Source organism: Bidens hawaiensis, unplaced genomic scaffold, assembly GCF_021521415.1.
Source record: "Bidens hawaiensis isolate Kalapana, Puna unplaced genomic scaffold, B.hawaiensis_p1.1 tig00012834_1, whole genome shotgun sequence".
NCBI lineage: Eukaryota > Viridiplantae > Streptophyta > Magnoliopsida > Asterales > Asteraceae > Bidens > Bidens hawaiensis.
In genome coordinates, this window is record NW_027492070.1 from 426,138 (window position 1) to 449,402 (window position 23,265).

Below are 23,265 nucleotides of genomic sequence, written 5' to 3' on the forward strand. Positions count from 1 at the left end.
TTATTGAGGTCGCCGAAAACCTAAAACCACCGCGGGAGTCAATTGGTGGTGATCAAGTGGCGATGGCAATTGGTTGGTGTTGAGTCAGTTAGTGGTGGTGGTGTTCAGGTTGAGTTTTCCAACGAAAAATATGATTTTTTTCGAGCAAAAATGTTTTTCCGGCGACCTGCAACTAACGGTTCTGTTAGCCGTGGACCGTTGTAAACAAATGCACTTTTAGTTGGGACCGCTACTAGCCAAGTGTGAAGTTGGGACTGTTATTTTCCAATAAGGCATAATTTGGATTATTTAAAACCAATTTTCCTATTTATTTATTAATTTCCTTATTTATTGAGTGGCCAACAAATCATTCAAATGAGGTACTGCTAAATTCCCCAAATATGGATACATTCACCTAAGGCCAACGCTCATGAACACTCGACCAGATGCAGTCAGGCATGACAGTGCGATGAGATAAAACATGTTCAGTTGAAGGATCCAACTATTGAACGTCAACTAATCGCTTAGTCTCCTATCATCATATGATGTCGCCGAAACCAAATGATAAAAGTGGGAATCGAACATGGGTCACATTAAACACCAACTCTTTTTGTTTTTACCACTCCACCACAATCTCGTTGACATTAATAATTATTTATTAATACTTTAATAGTGATTTTTTGTTAGGGGTGGCTAAAAAAGTGGGTTGAGCAAATTCTGGAGTAAAACTTTTTGTTTCACGGGAATCTTTAGTATCTTTACTTTTGCAAGATGAATTGGGTTTTTTTTTTTTGTAAGGTTTGTATAACGGGAAGGTTAGATTGGTTGAAGTGGAGTTTGAGTCAGAATGAATTATAGTCAAATGAGTCATTTTAAAATGTATCACTTCAGTTCGGGTTAAATATTGTTTGGGACTAAAATAAAATTGGGTTAATATGTGTTAGTTCAAGAAATAAGTTATCAAATTGGCTTGCTAGTTAAAATTTTTATTGGTGGTCATAGATGTTAGAGGTAGCTAGAGACGGTCAATTATTGATGTGATGGTGATGGTGGTGTCATAGGATGCGGTGGAGGTTATGTAGCGACGAAGGTGGTGATGGTTGTGTCGGTGAATGAGGTGGTGGTGGCGGAAGAGGTTTGGCGGTGACCATCGATGTGGTGACGACATTCAATGGTCATGTGTGTTGCTCACAGTATAGGCACCTTTTAAGTTAACATTGATATACAAATGGCTCGTTATTTAATGTGTCAATTGTGTAATTTAAGTAAATAAAAATAGCTCATATGCAATTTTTTCCGACCAAATTGATTCATTTATGGACAACTGGATCTTGATTATCAGGTAAAGTTTCAAGTTCATATATAGTATGTATAATCTAACTTTTAATTAGAATGTCAAATGAACCTAAATTTAGTGAGCGGACTCTCAAGTCAAAGCATTCGGGACTGATATTTAGATACAAAATTTGATTTTAAAATTTTTTCGTAATTATGGGACGGACATGGTATTAAAAAGGATGCACTATACTATGGACCATAATTTTCATCAAGTTAATCCGGATGACACATTCAACAAAAGTTTTAAAGATTAAAGACTCTTACTATAGAGCTTCTTGGAATTGTATGAAAACATATTTGGAATACCTTAGAACTTTGTACAAACTAAAAAAAGAGGAGTGATCATAATGTTTACTGTAAATAGATACTAATTGACCATTTTGATTAGGGACTATTGTATATAGAATTGTCTCTAACGTGATGGTCGGTGAGTTTCCGAACTCTTATGATCATTCTAATGAGGAGGCGGTCGAGAATGGTAACGTTGATAGTACTAATGTTTCTGTGTTGAAAGGCAAGGGACATAAGAAGTTCAGACGGAAGTCTTTATTTTCTAATCGGAGTGGGGGTAGTGGTTCTAGGGAGCGTCCTAAGAAGAGGCCAAGGGAGGATAAAGATATGTTTGATCTTGATAGGTTTATCGGTATTATGCACGTGCCTTCGGATGTTACTAGGGGTATCGAGACAGGTGTTGAAGGAGTGTTCTTAACACCGGATCTTAACAAAGGGATGTCTACTAATACGGAGGTGGTTCGAGACATCGAGGGAGAGACTGCGGAGCCCTCGATGATTGGTAGAGGTATTGATCCGGTGCAACACCAAGGTCCGATTGAGGTGGAGTTGGAGAAGACCATTGAGTTGAGTAAGGCGTTAGGTGTTGAGAATTTGCAAGATTTTGTTTCTAATGTTAAAGAGGTTCTTGTTTCTGAAGGCTATCAAGAAGGTGTTCAATGAATGTTTTTTCTCTGAACATTCGTGGGTCAGGGAGTTCTAGCAAAGCCGATTGGATTTGAGGTCTTCGAGTCCATCATGAGGTTAGTTTTATTGTTTTACAAGAGTCGCAATTTGTTTCCTTGGATTCTGTGGATGTGGGACGGTTTTGGGGTTATGGTGAGTATTCTTTTGATTGGGTTCCTTCGTCTGGAAGGTCGGGTGGGTTATAATCGATCTGGGATTCCCAAGTCTTTCGTATGGAAAGGGTGGTCAAGAATAATAATTGGCTTCTAGTTTCGGGCACTGTGAAAGGAAAGAGTAGCTTGTTTCATATTCTCAATGTTTATTCTCCTCAAAATCTAGTTACTAAACGAGCACTTTGGGGGGAAATTCGTGATTTGATCGGGGAGGGTAATGGGAGGTGGATTGTGGCAGGAGATTTTAACTCGGTTCGGTGTGCCGAGGATAGGCGGAATTCTTTGTTTAATGTGGGTGAGGCCAATGAGTTTAACGATTTCATTGATGATTCGAATCTTCACGAGTACTCCTTGAAAGGGAGGCGTTTTACTTTTGTTGCAGGAAATAAATTAAGCCGTATTGACAGAATCTTCGTTAATTGGGATTTCTTTATGGAATGGCCGTGTGCGGAGTATATTGCTCTCGAAAGGAATAAGCCGGATCATAGTCCGTTGGTTTTGAAAATTGGTTCTTCCAAGAACTATGGTCCCAAACCGTTTAGGTTTTTCAATTCATGGCTTGGTAGAGAGGATTTTGGGACGTTGGTTAAGAAGACGCTTGTTGATGGCTCGTTTCATGGTTCTCCGGACGCGAGATTGTTGTATAAATTTAAAGCTTTGCGTGATGCTATCACTAGATGGGCGATCGATTGTAAAGCCAAAGAAAAGGAGGAAAGGGTTTTATTGGAGCAAGAGTTGCGTGATTTGGACCAAACCATGGAGGTCCGGGATTTGTTGGAAGAAGAGACATGGTCTTTAAGCGAAATTAAAAGACGGCTAGGCGAGTTGGATAGTCATTATTACCGGGATTTGAAGCAAAAGGCTCGGTGTAATTGGGCGATTCATGGAGACGAAAATTCTCGACTTTTCACGGTTTTATTAATAAATGTAAAGCTTCAAATTATTTTCCGGGTTTGGAAGTGAATGGGGCGTGGGAAACAAACCCGGTTCTCATTAAAAAGGAAGTTTTGCGCTTCTTTGCTGGTAAGTTCAAAGAATCTATTACACATCGGCCTCGGTTGATTGGATATGGGTTTTCGGTCTTGTTTTCGGTGGAGGCGGATTTTTTGATCAGTGATTTTTCCGTGCATGAGATCAAGAAGGCGGTTTTTGAATGCGGTTTTTGAATGCGGTGGTGACAAAGCTCCTGGGCCGGATGGTTTTAATTTTAAGTTCATTCGGTTTTTTTGGGAGTTGTTCGAGAAGGATTTTGCGGATATTCTTGATCATTTTCATAGGGTTAAAAGTTTTTGCTCGGGGGTTGGTTCGTCTTTTATCACCTTAATTCCTAAGGTAAACAATCCGTCTTCTTTGGGGGATTTTAGACCGATAAGTCTCATTGGTTGTATTTTAAAGACTGTGTCGAAGGTGTTAGTGAATCGACTCAAAACGGTTATGAATAAGATTGTCTCAGAGCATCAGTCGGCTTTCTTATCCGGGAGATATATTCTTGATGGCCCTTTGGTGGCTAATGAGGTTATTGCTTGGGCTAAGAAGAGGGAGAGAAGAATTTTTATGTTCAAGATTGACTTCGATAAAGCCTTTGATAATGTGAATTGGGAGTTCTTGTTGTCGGTTCTTTCTCAGATGGGTTTTCCTTCGGTCTGGTGCGATTGGATTAGTGGTATCTTGTTGGCGAGCAGATCGTCTGTTCTTGTTAATGGATCTCCTACATTCGAATTTGGGTGTCATAAAGGCATTCGTCAAGGTGACCCGCTATCGCCTTTTCTTTTTATTATTCTGATGGAGGCTTTTTCAGGTATGTTGAAACAAGCCTGTGATATAGGTGCGTTTCATGGTATTACTCTTCCTAATGAAGGTCCTACTTTATCCCATCTTTTTTATGCGGATGATGCTATGATTATGGGAGAGTGGTCTTCTTTTAATTTTGATAACTTGAAACGTATTCTTCGCATATTTTACTTGTGTTCGGGGCTAAAGATTAATCTCCATAAATCAGTGTTATTTGGAGTAGGTGTAGAAGATGGTGAAATCGATATCCAAGCTGGTTTCATGGGTTGTAAGCCGGGTAGAATCCCGTTTTCTTATCTAGGGATTATAGTTGGCGCTAACATGAATAGGGTGGTTAATTGGGAACCGGTTGTGTCCAAGTTCAAGAAGAGGCTATCTAAATGGAAAGTTAATTCGTTATCTATTGCCGGTCGGTTAACCCTTATTAAATCGGTGCTGGATAGTCTTCCTACTTATTATTTTTCGCTTTTTAAGGCACCCAAGAAGGTTACCAATGATTTAGAAGCTTTGATGAGAAGGTTCTTATGGGGTCGTTCGGATGAAGTGAGGAAGATGTCATGGGTGGCTTGGGAGGTAGTCACCAAACCTATAAAAGAAGGGGGTTTAGGTATCGCTCGTTTAGAGGTTAATAATCAAGCGCTGATTACTAAATGGCTTGGGAGATTTCTAAATGATCATCACGCGATGTGGAGAAGAGTAGTGTTGTCTATTCACGGGTCCTCGCGCTGTTGGGGGCTTGCTCCGGTTAATAATGGGGTTCCCGGGGTTTGGAAGAATTGTGTTATGTTTTGGAACAAATTTAAGGTTGATGGTGTGGGTTTTAATAGAGTGATCCGGGCCACAGTTGGGAATGGTCGCCAAGTTCGGTTTTGGACGGATTTGTGGTTGGGTTCGGCGCCGATTATGGACAAGTATCCGTCCTTATATGCGGTAGAAAAACATAAAAATGTCTTGTTAGCAGATCGGTTGGTGGTCACTGGATCTTCTCGTCGCATTGTGTGGGATTGGCTTAGAGCTCCTTGCTCCCAACAGGAGGTGATCGAGAAGCAAGAGTTGGAAGATCTCCTTCAAGGGGTGGTGATGGTTGACCGTGAAGATTCATGGTCTTGGGCGGTTGGTAGCTGCAAAGAGTTCGAGGTTTCGGCGACTAAAAGATGGATGGTGCGGTCCGTTGTGGATGCTGGGAGTTTCAGTTTCCAATGGAGCGATTGGGTCCCGAAACAATGTAATATTTTTATGTGGAGGGCCGTTCTGGATAGTCTTCCAACCAAGCAGGCTTTAGCTAGACGTCATTTGCATTGTGATGATCATAGTTGCGCTTTATGTGAGAGTAATGAGGAATCGCTCGAGCACTTGTTAACCGGGTGTTTCATTTCTATGGCCGTTTGGAATGCGATTGGTTCATGGTGCAACATCCCTAGATCTTTTGTTTTTCATGTCAATGATTTGGTGGAAGTGCATAAGGTTTGTGGTGCGACGGGGAACAAGAGATTGATTATTCATGGAATTGTCATCATTACTTGTTGGAGGATTTGGCGGGCTAGGAATGAAAAGATTTTTTCGGGCAAGAACACTAAGGTGGCAGAAATGGTTGCGGATATAAAATCTTTGGGTTTTCTTTTGTACAAAAATAGATCTAAGATAGGAGTAGTGGATTGGAAAAGATGGTGTTTATTTGATGTAACGTGATTGTTGTTTTTGGTTTTTGGATTTCAGCGTCTTTCTCCGTCTTGGTAATAGTCGTTGGTTGTGTTTGTTTTTAATGAAAGTCAATTTAAAAAAAAAAAGTATATAGAATTGTCTCCATTTTGCAAAGAGTACCTAAAAAGGAAAGTTGTGTAATTTGAAAATATCCAACATTAATTCTAATTAATCTTGAATTTCTCTTTAGTAGACTTAATTATTGCAAAATCATTTGTTTTATTATTATAAATATAGCTTTTGTTAATTTACAAAATATGAAATTAAACAATTATATAAGACAATCACGTAAGTATCATGCCGTCCTCACACATGTATCATGATATGTATGAGTATAGAAGTAATCGGAAGTAGGAAAGAGTGTGTATGTATAATTAAATAATATATTTAAAAGAAACAATATCTTTTTGGCAATAAAGTTGGAAATACTATATAAACAATTTTATAAATATGTATATGAATATAACATTTATTTACAAACTATAATTTCATTGTTAATCAGCCATTAAAGTTTTATGGGAAGGTCAATATTGTTTCACCAACGGATTTAAAGTTTTTCATTCGTAGCTTAAACTTTACACCCGATTTTCATAAAATTTCACCAACAAAAAACCATATATATCTTTGATGACGAATATAAATTAATAATAATACTTATACAGGCCCGTGGGCCATCGAAACTAAGTAAGGCCATAAGCCCACATCTAAGTAATGCCTCTAAATTCCAAAAAAAAAAAAAACATAACAAAAGACTATATATAGATATATTATAACAGACAAAATAAACTTAAAAAATGTATTAGTTTGGTGATGAACTTATTTGTTGCTAAGCTATGCTATAGATTATGAGTTTGAGACTTTGAATACGCATTTTTTTTCTTTTATTCACAATTGTCATGAGAGAGCCCTAAAATATATTTTGATTTATGCGTCTAAAATCGTTAAGCCGGTCATATACTTACATAAAAGTTTATTTTAGAAAGTAATACTTGGGTAATACACTATACATAGTGCGTAGATGTTACTATTGTACCAAGATGGTGTTAAATTTACATTTGGAATCCACAATGTGCTCATCATGTATATTATTAAAATTTGATTTAACCCTTAAAAGTAAATATACTTACAACTGTCAAAACATAAGGCTCTCACCCACCTCACATGGCCACATGCATGATCAGGCCTTATGGTAAGAGTCGTTGGGTCTATCAACAAATTCAGCTTTCTTTCTCCACACGTTAAATTCGTAACACCCTTTTTTGTTCCTCCAAATCTTTGGTAAAGAATAATAAAAAGAGTACCACATTAGCCAATATTTGGTCCATATAAAATAAAATGTTTTACCTCCGTGTAGTTTGGGAAAATATATTTTGTTATATATCGTCAAAATATACAATGTCACTCGAATGTCGAATACACATATGACACATAATCTCTTTTTATTAGTATCATGTGCGACTAGTCATAATAAACTATATCTGACCCTTGTTGTGTGAGTTATATACTTATATGTTATTGATTTATCCTTTTTCGGCGAGATACTCAAACTAACTTAGCAATGTTAAAATTATATATCAATGTACTCATCTTAGTGTTTAATTATTTATTTTGGTATGCACTAATTTAGTTAGATTGTTTGTTTTTTTTTGTTACTTATACTGTAAAATAATTGCTGGCTTATCATCAAAATCAACAAAATATTAATCCAACCACAAAACCCAATAAATGTTCCAACAGCCCAAACCCCAAAAACCTCTACATCACTAATCACAATAAGCCCAAAATATAAAAAGGCCCAAATATGGATCTGATTCAACCGTAATCCCACTAAACAAGAAGCACATCATTTAATAATGGGCAACTCCATTTTTACTACTATAATTAGAGGTGAACAAAAAACCCGAACCCAGAACCGGACCCGAAAAAAAACCCGAAACTGGTTTTTCTAAAACCCGGGTTTTTAATACCCGAAACCGAACCCGACCCTACCCGTAGGGTACGGATAGGGTATGACTTTCAATGTTGAAACCCGAACCCGAACCCGTATCCGATCTAAACCCGATAATACCTGAAACCCGAAACCCGGTTCTAGTTATACCCGAAACCCGGGTTTTTTGTATACCCGAACAAAATTTTTTGCATGCTAGGATATTAGTGTTTGTGCACATGTTTTTGTGTGGCTGTCCATATAGTTGTTCTCCAACGGATCTTTTTTGAAGCACGTATGTGATATAAATACTTGTTTAGAGCTAACACCTTTTGATATACCAAACAACAACTGAAAACACATAAAATATATGTTTTTTGTATCATTGTTTAGTTGTTTATGTATGTTTGAATAAACTTTGAAGTTTGTATGCAAAAAAATGGAGTTAGGATAAAAAATGAAGCAGACCCGTTAATAGAAGAAAACTGTAGAAAATGAGTTTTCTTTAATACCCGGAAAATAGGGTATTCAAAACCCATAAAACGGAGTTTTTTTAATACCCGAAAATAGGGTCTTCAAATACCCAGGTATTGAAGACCTGGTTCAATACCCTACCCGAACCCTACCGGGTATGGTTTTTCAAGCCAATACCCGACCCGAACCCGACCCGATTATTGTTAATACCCGATTTTTCAATACCCGATCATACCCGAACCCGGTTCCATACCCGAACCCGGTTTTTCATAATACTCGATTTGTGCACCTCTAACTATAATCAACACCCATATTATGAATGTTACATTGCTTATAATAGAACAATTTTGGCTTATCTTTTCGACCATCAATGACACTTTGAAGGGTTAATTCTAGAAAATCAATTACTCAAAAACTTCATCTTTTATAAAGACCCGTTTATTCATCAAAATCAGCTGAAATATCTTCCAAGTTGTCATCATACGCTTGACCACCCGGTTTTAATATATCAAACCCATTAGCAATTTGAATATCTTGCCGACACAGGACCAAGACCGTTAACTGTAAATGTGGAGCCAGAGGACTGGACTGGGAGAGAGGGGTTGGTCTCGAGTCTAATGCGGGGTTTGGTCAGACTGTTTTAACTTTTATGATCAACTTGATTTTATGTTGGATTCATATAAACTTATGCCACCTTTAGATGCTAGTTATGGCCCATTGGCTTTAAAATTAACCAAACTGACTTTGTTATAAATTGTTAAATCGTTTAAAAGTCTAAGCACATATATAAAAGTAAAAGTCAATTTGACTAGATAACTATCAACAAAAAAAAAAAACATGAGTTTTGCAAGTAACCTTGGATTATGATCCAAAATCAATTTCAATGATACTTACAACCATTTTTTTCAACTGCTGATAATTATAATACAACTTCACACAAACATGCAAAAATAGAGAACAATATTGCTTATCTTTTCAATTATCAATGAAAACTTGAGGGGCGAATTCTCGATAATCTATACCCAAGAGCTTCGTCTTGCTTATCTTTATAAAGACTCGTTTCTTCATCAAAATCAGCCGAAACATCCACCACTTCATCAGCAAACGTTTGACCACCCTGATTCAGTTTATCAAACCAGTTAGCAATTTAAATAGCTTGGACCGTCCCGGGAATAAGATCGTTAACGTTAACTGTAAATATGGAAGCGAAGTGCTGGACTGGGAGAGAGAGGGTGGTTTTTCTCGGGTCGAATGCGGTTCTGCCGGACTGTTTTAAGATGGACCGGGACCCGGAAAAAACCAATAAACCAACCCGGTTTTAACCAAAGCCCAGACCAAAATGTTATACCTTGGTTGTACCATGGACCCAGGTTTTATGAATATCCCGGTCCAGTCCTCAGGCCATAACCGTGAAGAATATATATTTTTTTGACCAACACCAAATAAAATATTTTTTGCCCGTAATTGTCTAAGATGTTTAAAACAAAAGGAAATGATTGTTCAATGTTTGTAGTGAAGAATATATTTCAGTTCCATGTATATTATTACAGAAGCATTTCATCAAACACCTTGTTGGCACATGGTAAATACGGTGTAGAAAATGAAGAGTATGCTTCAATTGATTCCCATAATGACAACTTTATGAAACAAATAAATGATCATAACCAGTATTTGGAATGGATTCTATCTTATCACCAATGCTCAATGTTCAATCTAGTGAGATGATCCTTCTGGAAGCAACCTCATTTCACAAATGGAAAGAGATTCAAGTGATGGCATGAGAAGCCAATTTACCTCCACAATTTGTAATCTCAAGATACTTCAAATTGGATTGTTTGGCAGGTCAACGATGTTACTACTGCATCATATATTCTCAATACTATTGGGACAATTGTAACTCAGTCTCGGACATTTGCACTTACTAATCACCGGGTTCACATCTTTCTCTCCCAAAGATACCAAGTTCTTTAACCCCAACCTCTTTAAATTCACAAGAATTGCATATGCCGCTGCCTCCGATTCCCACAAATATATGAGTTCATCACACATGGAAACTCTTAAATTTTCAACTGCCCTTTAAAACTTCTCCATGGAGCTGAGTAAGTCCTTCAATATTCTCCATTGTCAATCTAGCAACTGATGAAGACACACCGACCATGGTTTTTAACACCGCTAAAGAACATCCTTCTACATGCAAAACTTGAAGTGATGGTATTAACGCCATTTCCGTTACATCTAGCTTCGGACAATTAATTATAGACATCTCACGAAGAATAGGAAACAATCCAGCTTTGTCACCAACACTAGTAGACCATTCCTCCCAGCTCTTCATATCTTTAAATTCCAAAACTTCGAGTGATGGAAATGCTACATCATGCCAAGAATTAGAAGGTTGGAGTAACTCGGAACCCAGACTCTTCAACCCATCCATGCTTTCAACAAGCAACTTTTGAAGTGAAGGTTAATGCCCAAGTTTTGGTAAACTTGTACAACTTCTACAACCACGTAACGCTAGCTGGGTTAAGCAAGTAAATGAAGAATCGCCTACCCAACCAGGAAACTTTGTTCCCATATAGTACGCAATCTTGAGGCTTGTCAACTTCTTGAATGGTCTTAACCCTTCAAGCACGCTATATTCAGTTTTTTCGTTCCGAGATTCATCAAAAACATCACTCCATTTCATCTTCAAATCACAAATTCCCTTTTTTTTGTTGTAAGTTCACCTCTTTTATGTGAACTACATCTTTAACATTTTGCAGCCCTTCAATGGAATCAGACCCCGAAGATGCACTAGGTCCTTCAGGTCGGACAATCTACACTCACCAGTTCCTCCAATAATGACTCTAGTTAGAGTTCGTAGACCCGTCAACCCACCAAGTCCTGATGGCATCTTCTTTAAATTTGGAGTATCAGTGATGTCGAGATGTCGTAGGTTAATTAACTTTACAATACTATTTAGCAAGCTAGATAACTTCTCCCAACCAGACAACAATAAGCTCTGTAGATTATGAAGGTCGTCAACTTGTTCGGGTAAACATGTGATATTGGTGTTGGAGAAATTGAGGTACCGCATATGCTTAAGACTACCAATGGATTGTGGTACCTCTGTAATTTGATAATAAGCTAGGCTTAACACCCTTAGGAATTGCAGTTGAGGAAGTAATTCTATAAGAACCTTATTCGATATGTAAAAATAGTCCCATCTATCTAACTGTCTAACCGACATGGCTAAGAACGTTCTCACGCGTCTAGCTCTCTGTAGTTCCTTGAACTTTTTGTATGTTTCGTAATCTTCACGAATAAATGAAAAGTGGTGGACCTTCTATAAAGAATTATGGCCGTTGTAAACATCAATCTTGCCATCGAACAGGAAAAAGAACTCTCCTGCAACACTCGTTGCCAAGTCATTTATCAAGTCATGCATGGTATATAGTGATTTATCGTTGGTTGATTGTTGAAAAAATGACCTTGACACTAGCTCTTCAAAACACACCCCACAAAAACTCTCCATTGATATGTCCCCGTTTGGTTGATACAAAAATCCTTCAGCCATCCACAACAACACAAGTTCATCTTTATGAAACACGTAATCCTTTGGAAATAAACAACAATATGCAAACATTTGCTTCAAATGTGGTGGGAGATCATAGTAACTTAGCCTTAGTGCTGGAAGAATTTCATTTCCTTCATCTAAATTCCATATCTCACTATTCAAGAGCTCATCCCATTCTTCATAACTGGATCTTGTTCTAAATACCCTCCCAAGTGTTCTCAAAGCCAAAGGCAACCTACCGCACTTTTTGACGATATCTTCACCATGCAATTGAAGTGTTTGATTCACATTGAAGTTTTGCTCACCCTTTGCATGCAAGGCAAATAAAGACAATGCTTCTTCATCTGACAAAAGCTTGAGAGAGTAGGCTTGGCCACAGTCCATCTTCGACGCAACCTTGGTCTTCCGTGTTGTCACAAGAATTTTACTTCCCAGACATAAAAAGGGCGTTGAAGGAGTTCCCACTCTTTAAAGTTTTCATTCCAGACATCGTCTAGAACAATTAGGAACCTTTTCTTTGAGAGTTTCTCGGAAAGTGCTACTTGAAGAAGGTTTAGATCAGCAAAATCTTGATTACCTCCACCAACAGCTTGAAAAATGGTCTTGGTAATGTTTGATACATCAAACACATCAGAAACACAAACCCACACCTTGAGTTCAAAGTATTCCTTCACTTTCTCATCGTTATACAAAAGTTGGGCAAGAGTAGTTTTTCCAATCCCACCGAGACCAACTATGGACACAACGTTGACATTTGGAGTCTCACTACTTGAAGATTCATTGCCCAACAATTTCCCCAACAATGCCTCTTTATCGCCTCCCCGGCCTATAATCTTGGATTCATCAACCAATGAAGTTTCTACCAACCGTTTTTTAGCTTTGTTCGGGCTTTCAACATTATTATTCAAACCCAAAAGTTCTTTCTCCTTAACAAGATCACGCAATTTGGTCGTAATCCCATCTAGCTTAGAACTCATCTTACAACCATATTTAAAAGCATGTAATTTGGTTGGAATGAATTTCGCTATCTTACTCGTGCTGGTGCTGGCTTGAGATTCTTTATAATTCAACTTGCGCCTCATAGCTTCGGTGGCCAAATCATCAAGAACATCATCTATTTCATACGCTAAATGCTTGAGTTCGTTCAACCAAATTTGAACTGATGTGTCTTTTACTTGCTTCTCTTCTGCATCGACAAGTACAGCTCGGATCAGGGCCAGTTTTTTTGTTAATTTGTTGAGCTCAGAATCAATTCCTGCAGACTGAGCCAGCTTGATGAAGTCACTCGAGGCCACCTTCTCGAACAACATGGTGATGAAGGCTCCAATAAAGACTTCACCAATAGCCATATTGTAATCTGGAAACGTAAAGATTGTTTGTGGGTTTTGATTTCAGATGGAAATAATGATTGGAATGAAAAATGAAGGTGAAGCAAATGAGTTAATAGATTGCTCAATTTGTGTGGATGATCATAAGAGTAGACTTCAGGTCAACCATAAAGTCACGATGACAGATAAGACTCCATGCGCAGTTGTCTTCCATTGAATTATTGCAAATGTTATGTCACATGAAGCTTTTTATTATTATAAAAGATAAAGTAGACTGCTTTTGTTCTGTTTGTATAATTTCTACTTGTTTAATGTAATATTATTATAAATTTCTAATTATAATACTGTTAAATCAATGAGGATTAAAATATATTTCTAAACCTGTCTGAATCCCACCATGGGTTAAACTAAAGTATCCTAAATTTGTAGGTTTGAATCAAGGATTGATTAACGGGTCAAGGCCGGATCGTCCAAGACAGGACCGAGACTGTTTAACTGTAAATATGGAATCCAAGGACCGAACCGGGAGTGGGGTTGGTCTCAGTTAAATGTGGGACCGGATAGGATCGAATGTTTTATCAACGTGGTATCTAGGGAAATGAGGGGGGGGGGGGGTCGGCTCCGATTGGGTAATGGATTTTAGTGTACTGATTAAAACATCTCCCAATTTGGTTAAGGTAAAAACAGGTTCCGGCCAAAATAGGTTTGGTGGGCCGATTAAAAAATAAGAGCAAATGACCAAAATCATCAAAACTATGACCGAACGCTGTTAAGAAATCTATCCGGTTTCTAAAAATTGCTATAATATGACTCAAGCATTTCATTGTTTAGTCTAGTGAAACAAGGTAGAATTCTGTAGGTCCCGTGACCGGATCAAACAACACAACAAACTAAGAACTAGTCGTCTTGGATCAACCTCTTCACTAGTTGGCGGAAACAACTAGTAAGGACCGAGATCCCGGATCTTGTGGTGGTGCTAAGGGAGGCCGAAACTAGAAGGGAGAGGGTGAGGTAGAGAGAGTTTTAATGTTACTTGGATAATAATTTGCAAAGGGTTTATTCACAAAGGTTATGGAGAAATGGGTTAAGTGACCCTTTATATAGGGTCCCCATTTCTCCACATTTACATTTTATCCTTACACAATAAACATACTCGGGTACGTATTACACCGACTCTAAGCAAATATAAAGGCATACACAATCCGAAAACTAATATAGAATATTGACCCAACAAATTCTACTAAGTAGATACTGTATTACTAAAAAAAACAATGAAATAACTGAACTTTCCTGGTTTTAGCATTAACAACCTCAAGGTAATGTTGACAAGCTACATTTCCATGTAGAACCTAAATCAAAGATTAAAAAACATAACATCATCAACATCAACATCAACATCATCATCATCATCATCATCATCATCATCATCATCGTACTCAGTATATCCCACCAATAGCAAAGCTATGGTAGGATCTGAGGAGGGTAAGATGTAGACAGCCTTACCTCTACCCATAGGGATAGAGAGGCTGCTTCTGGTGAGACCCCCGGCTCGATAGTAGTTTTGCATCAAGCCTTAGACATAAGGCACATAACACTCAATCATCGGGACACCGGCTGATCGGTGCATGTACCCTTGTCTTTCGGCTATCAACGCCAATAACTCATCAACATATTACCTGTAAAACGGGTGGATTGGGTTGTGGGAGTAACCGCTGAGAATGGTTTCCAGTAAGGACATGTCGTTTTAAGAAAATGGTAATTTCGGTCCGAGTAAGGATGTAGGGAGAGGGTGCATGTACCGAATTCGTGTAAACTTATTGTATTTTGTTTTAGTCCTAGTACTGTAACGATGTAGCGAAAACCGATTGAATGCCAAATTTGTTTTTGTTTTTGTTTTTGTTTCAGTAAGGTAACACACGTGATGGAGACCGACTGAATTTGCGTTGACACGTCGCCTGAACGGCCGGGATCGACAACGCTTGGGTTTTACCAACGTCCGAGTTTTACCAACCGACACATGCCCATTGGTCCAACTCAATTATATATATATATATATATATATATATATATATATATATATATATATATATATTTGTTTTGGTTTTAGTTTCGAACCATAACGCACGTAACCGAAAACAACCAAATTCGTGTCGACTTACCACATCGACGCTTGGGTTTATCACCGCCTGTGTGTTTACAGACCTGCCCCAGCGCAACACGCAGGATGAAAAACTAGTTAATAATAAATTTAAAAAGTGGTGCTGCAAATGAGTCTTTTTATCCTTTACCCTAAAGGTTTTTTTTTATGTTGCAACTGATTGGACGCGTTTAATAGCGTTTTAACCCTTACTGCTGTCATATTTTGATTTTCAATCCGTAGTTTATTAATTCCTTATGTTTCAGGTCAATGATGGCAACATCAAAGTTACATAACAATGGATATACTAATTTGGGATGGTTGGCCGGCGGATTCAACCGTGCCATTGAAGGAGATTTCGCAGAAGTTGAGGGGCCAGAGAAGTTGCAGTATGCCACCATTGGAGGTGTATCTTATTACTTCCTTAAGCTCCTGCTTTTGTTACAAGCTGTGGGGAAGAGTAATTGACTAACATATTGACTTTGACTTTAAAAGTCAAATATACCCATGGATCTTTATGTCCCTTCAAGTTTTGAAACAATTTGAAGTTAATTTAAGAATTGTTGTACACATTGTCAAGGTCATTGATGGTTACATGGTAAATGATATATAATGCCCTACCCAAAATATCATTTCCAATTAGTTCTAAAGTAATAAATGATCTTACTTTTAGAGGTCAAACTTGATATGCCAAAGCTCAAAATCAGGATACAATCCATCACTTATTTAACACCTAAAGTTATCATTTTTTATATGTTTTATTTTTCTTTTTTTATGTAATTACTTAAACCTATCTTGAAAATTTGATGAGATTACTTCAATATTTAAATTGAAATTTAGAGTATTTGACTTTAAAAACTCTTTTATTCCTGTCATACTGTATACAAACATATTTTTTCATTTGTCCAGATCTACAATCACACATATTAATCACAATATCATAAAACAAAACATAAGATATATGATTACAAGTTTATAACTTATACAAAATCAAAACGCATAAACAGCTTCACAGACTTGTATTTATCTCCTTTTTGATCATGAAGCGGTACTGCTCGAATCCCTGACCGTAATTCAAACACAGGAAGACAAGTTTGTCCTCCAAACATTACATAGCTTTGTTATATATATATATATATATGTGTGTGTGTATTGGATCATTTCAGAAGTTTTTTTACAGCGAGAAGTGCGAGAAGTGAAGATGTAAAAGCATTCACATCCCATCCCCTATAATTATGTGTGGGGAGTTTGTAAATTATGGGGTGGGGTTGTAGGTGATTGTGAATGTAAATTATAGGGTAGAGAGAGAAATGTAGTGATTTTTTTGTAAATTTGAGGAAACATTGTTTGCCCCTATTTATATTTTAATATTTGTTGGATTGGTTGTGAGTAGATGAGAGAGAAAACTGTAATGATAAAGGTATAAAAATATTATTTAACTGAACATGAGAGAGAAATGTAGTATTTTTTAGTGTAATTATAGAGATGGAGATAAGGAATGAGATGAGAATGCTCTAACTCTATTAATCCCTAATTTCACTCCATTTCTTATGTGTAGGTGCATATGTATGTGTGTAGGTACGTATGTTTGTATATGTGTAAGTATGTTTGTATGTGTGTAGGTACATAGGTTTGAATGTGGCTCGGTACATTTATATGTTTGTAGGTAGGTTTGAATGTGTAATTAAGACATAAATACAACTAACCTACATATATGTATGTAACTCATATGAAAAGGGAATGAAATTAGGGATTAATGGAGTTATACATTCACTTCTCGCACTTCTCGCTGTAATATCAATTCTCGCAATATCCATCCCCTATATATATATATATATATATATATATATATATATATATATCTTGCGAGAAGTGATATTACAGCGAGAAGTGCGAGAAGTGAATGTATAACTCCATTAATCCCTAATTTCACTCCTTTTTATATGATGTTACATACATATATGTAGGTTGGTTGTATTTATGTCTTAATTATACATTCAAACCAACCTACAAACATATAAATGTACCGAGCCACATTCAAACATATGTACCTACACACATACAAACATACATACACATTTACAAACATACGTACCTATACACATACATATGCACCTACACATAAGAAAGTGAGTGAAATTAGGGATTAATGGAGTTATATCTTTACTTCTTGCTGTAAAAAAACTTCTGAAATGATCCAATACATATATAGGGTATATATATATACTAGTTTTTTTCCCCGTATTACGGGGGCTGTTTTACATTACTCGTTTTTAATATTTATATTTTTTTAGGTTTAATTTTATTTATTGTAATGAAATTTATAATATATTAAGAGTTTGATGATAAAAAGGTTTCACAAATAACTAAGATGTTATAACCCGGTTTAAAAGTTATATGGGTTTGGTAAGACCCAAGACACACTTATTTTTTATACTATAAAATTATTTCTTAATTATAAATAATATTTAAAAAAATCATATAATAATTTATATTATATCATATTTTATGAGATTTTCACATCAATAATTTGGTGATAATAACTTTTAATTTAATGAGATGTTATAACCCGTTTAAGGAATATCTAGATTTGGTAAGACCTATATCAGTGAATTCGGGTCAAATGTATGAGAAGCCTCCATTTAAAAATCAAGCAAAACTAATGACTCCAAAAAAAGGGGAGCGACCACATCGCGACACGTAGGATTTTTATGTTTTCGTTTATATATATTATAGATAGATATATACAATAAAATTCTTATAATTGATTTGCTTATTGGCCGGTTTAATTCAAAGGTAAGTTCAATTCTTAGATTACTAATATTTTAAATCCCTTAACCTATTAAGTGTTACTTGGTATTTTGCTACTTAGTAGTTGTTGAACATTAACTTGTTAAGTCAATATGAACATTTTGAACAAAATGAACTTAGGAACCAAATATAAAAAAAATCATTGATAAAAAATGTCAACGACCCGGGCCGGCTATAAATCCACCTAGACATACGTTCGAACATCAAAAATTTACGAAACTAATAATCAAAATTTATAAACCGGTCACTGTGTATATATCAATATTTCTTTATATCTATTTAAAAATAAGGAAATTACTAAATTAATATTTAAGATATAGTAACTTAACCATGATATTTATGTGACATATATTAACCTACTCTCCAACTCTGATTCCTATCTTTAGACCTAATTAATTATGACAAGTGGAACATAATTTATATGAATGATATAACTATTATTTATTTCTTCAATGTAACAAAAACAAAAGTATACTGAGCATCGTGGTGTCACCATTGGTGGTTGTTATGCCGTCTGAAAACGAAAATGCTGCAATGGCCCATAACTTAGGGTTCCCACTTGTTGCAACTGATGGAGACATGGAGCTGGAAGTTTCCACATCTTTCCTTTTTTCATTTATTATATTATAAAGGTTTAACAACCCTATATATGAATCTATTTTAGCCCCTAAAATGTCTAAAAGTTTTAGTTTAGCCTCACTAGTTTTAACTCACGTATATCAGCCACAATATAATCTTGGGGTTTTGTGTATAAAAGACAATGTTTTCATAACTTAAATGATCCTCGAACCGACTGTTGGTCAGACGGCTTCCAATGTTATGATCATATGCAACGCAAGAGTCTCATGGACCTCCCATGTCATTGCCCTTATGAACTTCAGTTGCACTGCTCGTGGCGTCTCCCTCTCTATTCCATGCCTTCATTTTCTCTCTCTCTCCTCCTCATCAGTGTTCATGGGATTGAAGAACCTCTATTAAAAATGCTTTAACAAAATATAGAGGATAAAACCAAGTATAAAAAAAATACGAAAACCAGACAATCAATGTGATCTTGCAAAGAAAAAAATAAAATATTAAAAGAAATGAAAAGCGGTCTAACCAACGTTCTCATTAACTGATTCAACTTTAGTCAACCATGCCAAATAAAAATCGTTATGAAACGCTAATAACCGCAACAATGATGTGTGTGGTTCCGCACAAAGGAATTTTTGAACATTGTATTTGTATAAACAAGTTAAAGACATATACTTACATAATTTACGAAGAAATGAAAAATTAATAAATAAATCTAGCATTTAAAAAAATGGTTTACTTGGCTTTTTCTTTATTTCAATTGAAGCCACCAAATTTACAGATAGAAATAAACAATGGCCATAACAAAGAATGAAAACATTTGTGGTGGTGTTGAAAGAAACCAAACTTACAAACAGCTTTTTGTTCCTTTTGTTTTTTTCATATAAAAGTGGAGAATATAACTCGTGGGCCTATATCATCCAATGGTCTAAGTGGCTTGAAGCTTAATGTGAAATTGTGAACAATGAACACCTCAAAATAAGAGTCAAATGGATGTCACTTTTGCATGTATTTTAAAAGTTTATAAAAACAGTTTTTGATTGTAGGGGTATGGTATTAAACCCGGTTTACAATCCTAAATTTATTATATTTGGTTTGTTTTATTATATGGGCTAATACATTTGTTATTGGGCTGAGGAGGTTTGTGGAGGTAGCCCTAATTGGGCTAGGCCCATTAGGGTATCATGATGGTGGCCATGAGACTCTATATAAGGAGGTCTTCACCTCCTTATCATGGGGTCATGCTCAGTAGGTGCCACCACCAGTTTTTGTGTCTGTGAACAAGAGATCTTGAAGATCTCTTAGCGGTCACCTCCACACCCCCAAAACGCCACTGCAGATCGCGAGCAGCCGGAGGAGAGGATCAGCAGACCAGGATGCGGTTCATTCATCTCGAAATCCGTGGAAGCTCCGTCATGAGTAAGGTCAGATTCCATTTCGTGCTTCGACATTGGCGCCATCCGTGGGACGGCAATGAACCACACTGGCCTCTCTTCTCGGCCCTCCGATCCGTTCATCAAAATCTCAGGAAGAACCACCGAGCTCTTGGGGAAAACCCTTAGATTTATGTTTTCAGATCTGGAAAATACTTCCAGATCTGGAAGATGCAGGAGGAAACCACCAAGCTTTTGGGGAAAATCCTTAGATCTGTGTTTTCAGACCTGGAAAATACCTCCAGATCTGGAAGAAACAGGAAGAAAATGAGCTTTTGAGGAAAACCCTCAGATCTGGGTTTTCAGATCTGGGTTCGTCCGAGCAGCAGCCACACCTCATATTCATAGGTTTATAAACCCTATCAGATCTGTTGGTTTTACATAAAACCTACCTGATGTGGATATTCAAAACCTTTGAGTCGCGCGCGCGCCCAGGCAATTACTCTGCGCCTCAGCGGGTCGCGCGCGCGCGCCCAGGCAATTACTCTGCGCCACAGCGGGTCGCGCGCGCGCCCAGGCAACTACTCTGCGCCTCAGCGGGTCGCGCGCGCGCGCCCAGGCAACTACTCTGCGCCTCAGCGGGTCGCGCGCGCGCGCCCAGGCAACTACTCTGCGCCTCAGCGGGTCGCGCGCGCGCGCCCAGGCAACTACTCTGCGCCACAGCGGGTCGCGCGCAGCGCCCAGGAAATACTCTGCGCCTCAGCGGGTCGCGCGGGCGCGCCCAGGCAATTACTCTGCGCCACAGCGGGTCGCGCGCGCGCCCAGGCAAGTACTCTGCGCCTCAGCGGGGTCGCGTGCGCGCGCCCCAGGCAACTACTCTGCGCCTCAGCGGGTCGCGCGCGCGCGCCCAGGCGATTACTCTGCGCCACAGCGCGCAGCAGTTTTGCATTCGCGCCACCGCATACAAGTTTTCGCATACATGTTTCGCACTTCCTTTTACTAATTTGAGCAATATGACAACATTATATTGACATCAAATTAAAAAGAAAGCGAAGTAAAACATACATGCGTGAGCTCCAAGCTCAAACGCGTTGACGAGTCTTAACTCTAAAACGTCAGGGCCTTAGCCCAAAAATATGAGTCTTAGCTCAAACTTGAAGGCTGGGAATCCTCACAATTTCCCATACGGCTCCGCGCCATAGGCTGGGAATCCTCACAATTTCCCATACGGCTCCGCGCCATACTTAAAGGTTGGGAATCCTCAATTTCCCATACGGCTCCCCGCCATACTTGAAGGTTGGGAATCCTCATAAACCCGTCGGCCACGCGCCAGCTTTTATTATCATTACTTTCATTGCCCGTAAGACGCCCCGCGCGCAGGTTTCCATTATTATTACAGCCCGTAAGACGCCCCGCGCGCAGGTTTCCATTATTATTACAGCCCGTAAGACGCCCCGCGCGCAGGTTTACATTATTATTACAACCCGTAAGACGCTTCGCGCGCAGGCTACTGTTATTATTACAGCTTGTAAGTCGCCTCACGCGCCAGCTCAGTTATTATTACAGCTCGTAAGTCGCCTCACGCGCCAGCTCAGTTATTATTACAGCTCGTAAGTCGCCTCACGCGCTAGCTCAGTTATTACTCTTAGCTCGTAAGACGCCTCTCGCGCGCAGGCTTTATTATTTTCAGCTCGTAAGACGCCTCTCGCGCGCAGGCTTTATTATTTTCAGCTCGTAAGACGCCTCTCGCGCGCAGGCTTTATTATTTTCAGCTCGTAAGACGCCTCTCGCGCGCAGGCTTTATTATTTTCAGCTCGTAAGACGCCTCTCGCACGCAGGCTTTATTATTTTCAGCTCGTAAGACGCCTCTCGCGCGCAGGCTTTATTATTTTTAGCTCGTAAGACGCCTCTCGCGCGCAGGCTTTATTGTTCTCATCTCGTAAGACGCCACTCGCGCGCAGGCTTCATTGCTCAGCTTGTAAGACGCCTCTCGCGCGCATGCTTTATTACCCAGCGTGTAAGACGCCTCTCGCGCGCAGGCTTTATTTCTCAGCTCGTAAGACGCCTCTCGCGCGCAAAGCTTTATTATCCTTATAACTCGACACCACCATTATCTTAAGGATCACAACGCGTCACCATCATGGAGAAAATCTCCCAGACTCAAGACAATAAAGATAAGGCCGAATAAAAGGGAAAAAACCGCCCTAACACCTTATAAAGTCAACGCTCCACCTAAGCGCTTGCGCGCCCAGGAGCAACGCTGGACTTGGGGGGGCTTGTAGGGGTATGGTATTAAACCCGGTTTACAATCCTAAATTTATTATATTTGGTTTGTTTTATTATATGGGCTAATACATTTGTTATTGGGCTGAGGAGGTTTGTGGAGGTAGCCCTAATTGGGCTAGGCCCATTAGGGTATCATGATGGTGGCCATGAGACTCTATATAAGGAGGTCATCATGGGGTCATGCTCAGTAGGTGCCACCACCAGTTTTTGTGTCTGTGAACAAGAGATCTTGAAGATCTCTTAGCGGTCACCTCCACACCCCCAAAACGCCACTGCAGATCGCGAGCAGCCGGAGGAGAGGATCAGCAGACCAGAATGCGGTTCATTCATCTCGAAATCCGTGGAAGCTCCGTCATGAGTCAGGTCAGATTCCATTTCGTGCTTCGACATTGATATTACAAGTTTTTGCAACGAAGACTCTTTATTTGTAAGTACATGTTTTTTTCTTGTAAAAAAAATAAATTACAAAAAAATTAATCAAAGTTATACAAAAAATAATACGAACACTTATTTAAAAGAATGTCAACATATATAGTGGATGTATAAAATTGGAACTTGATACCTTTTCATAAGATAAGAGGTACCTGTCAACAAATATGAGAGTATATTGACATATATATGTCTAGCTATTCAAACTAAATACTTTTCAACTCCTTTAAACTCTTTATTATTATATAAAAAAGTGCATTATATATACATGAAAAGATGTGGTCAAATATGTAGAATATGTTGATGTTATATTTCTAGGTATATAAACTAAGTTATTCGCAACTAAAAGTATCTTAATTACTTTCTCCTTTTGTAAATAATTATTTTTCATTATTTTAAATATAATCAATACAAAATAAATACTTTTAAATTAAT

At 38.1% G+C, this 23,265-nt stretch overlaps 1 pseudogene; it reads right to left on the minus strand.

The window, feature by feature from the left end:
- Positions 1 to 10,265: 10,265 nt before the first annotated feature.
- Positions 10,266 to 13,453, minus strand: LOC143542372 (putative disease resistance RPP13-like protein 1; annotated as a pseudogene).
- Between the last annotated feature and the right edge of the window lie 9,812 nt (positions 13,454 to 23,265).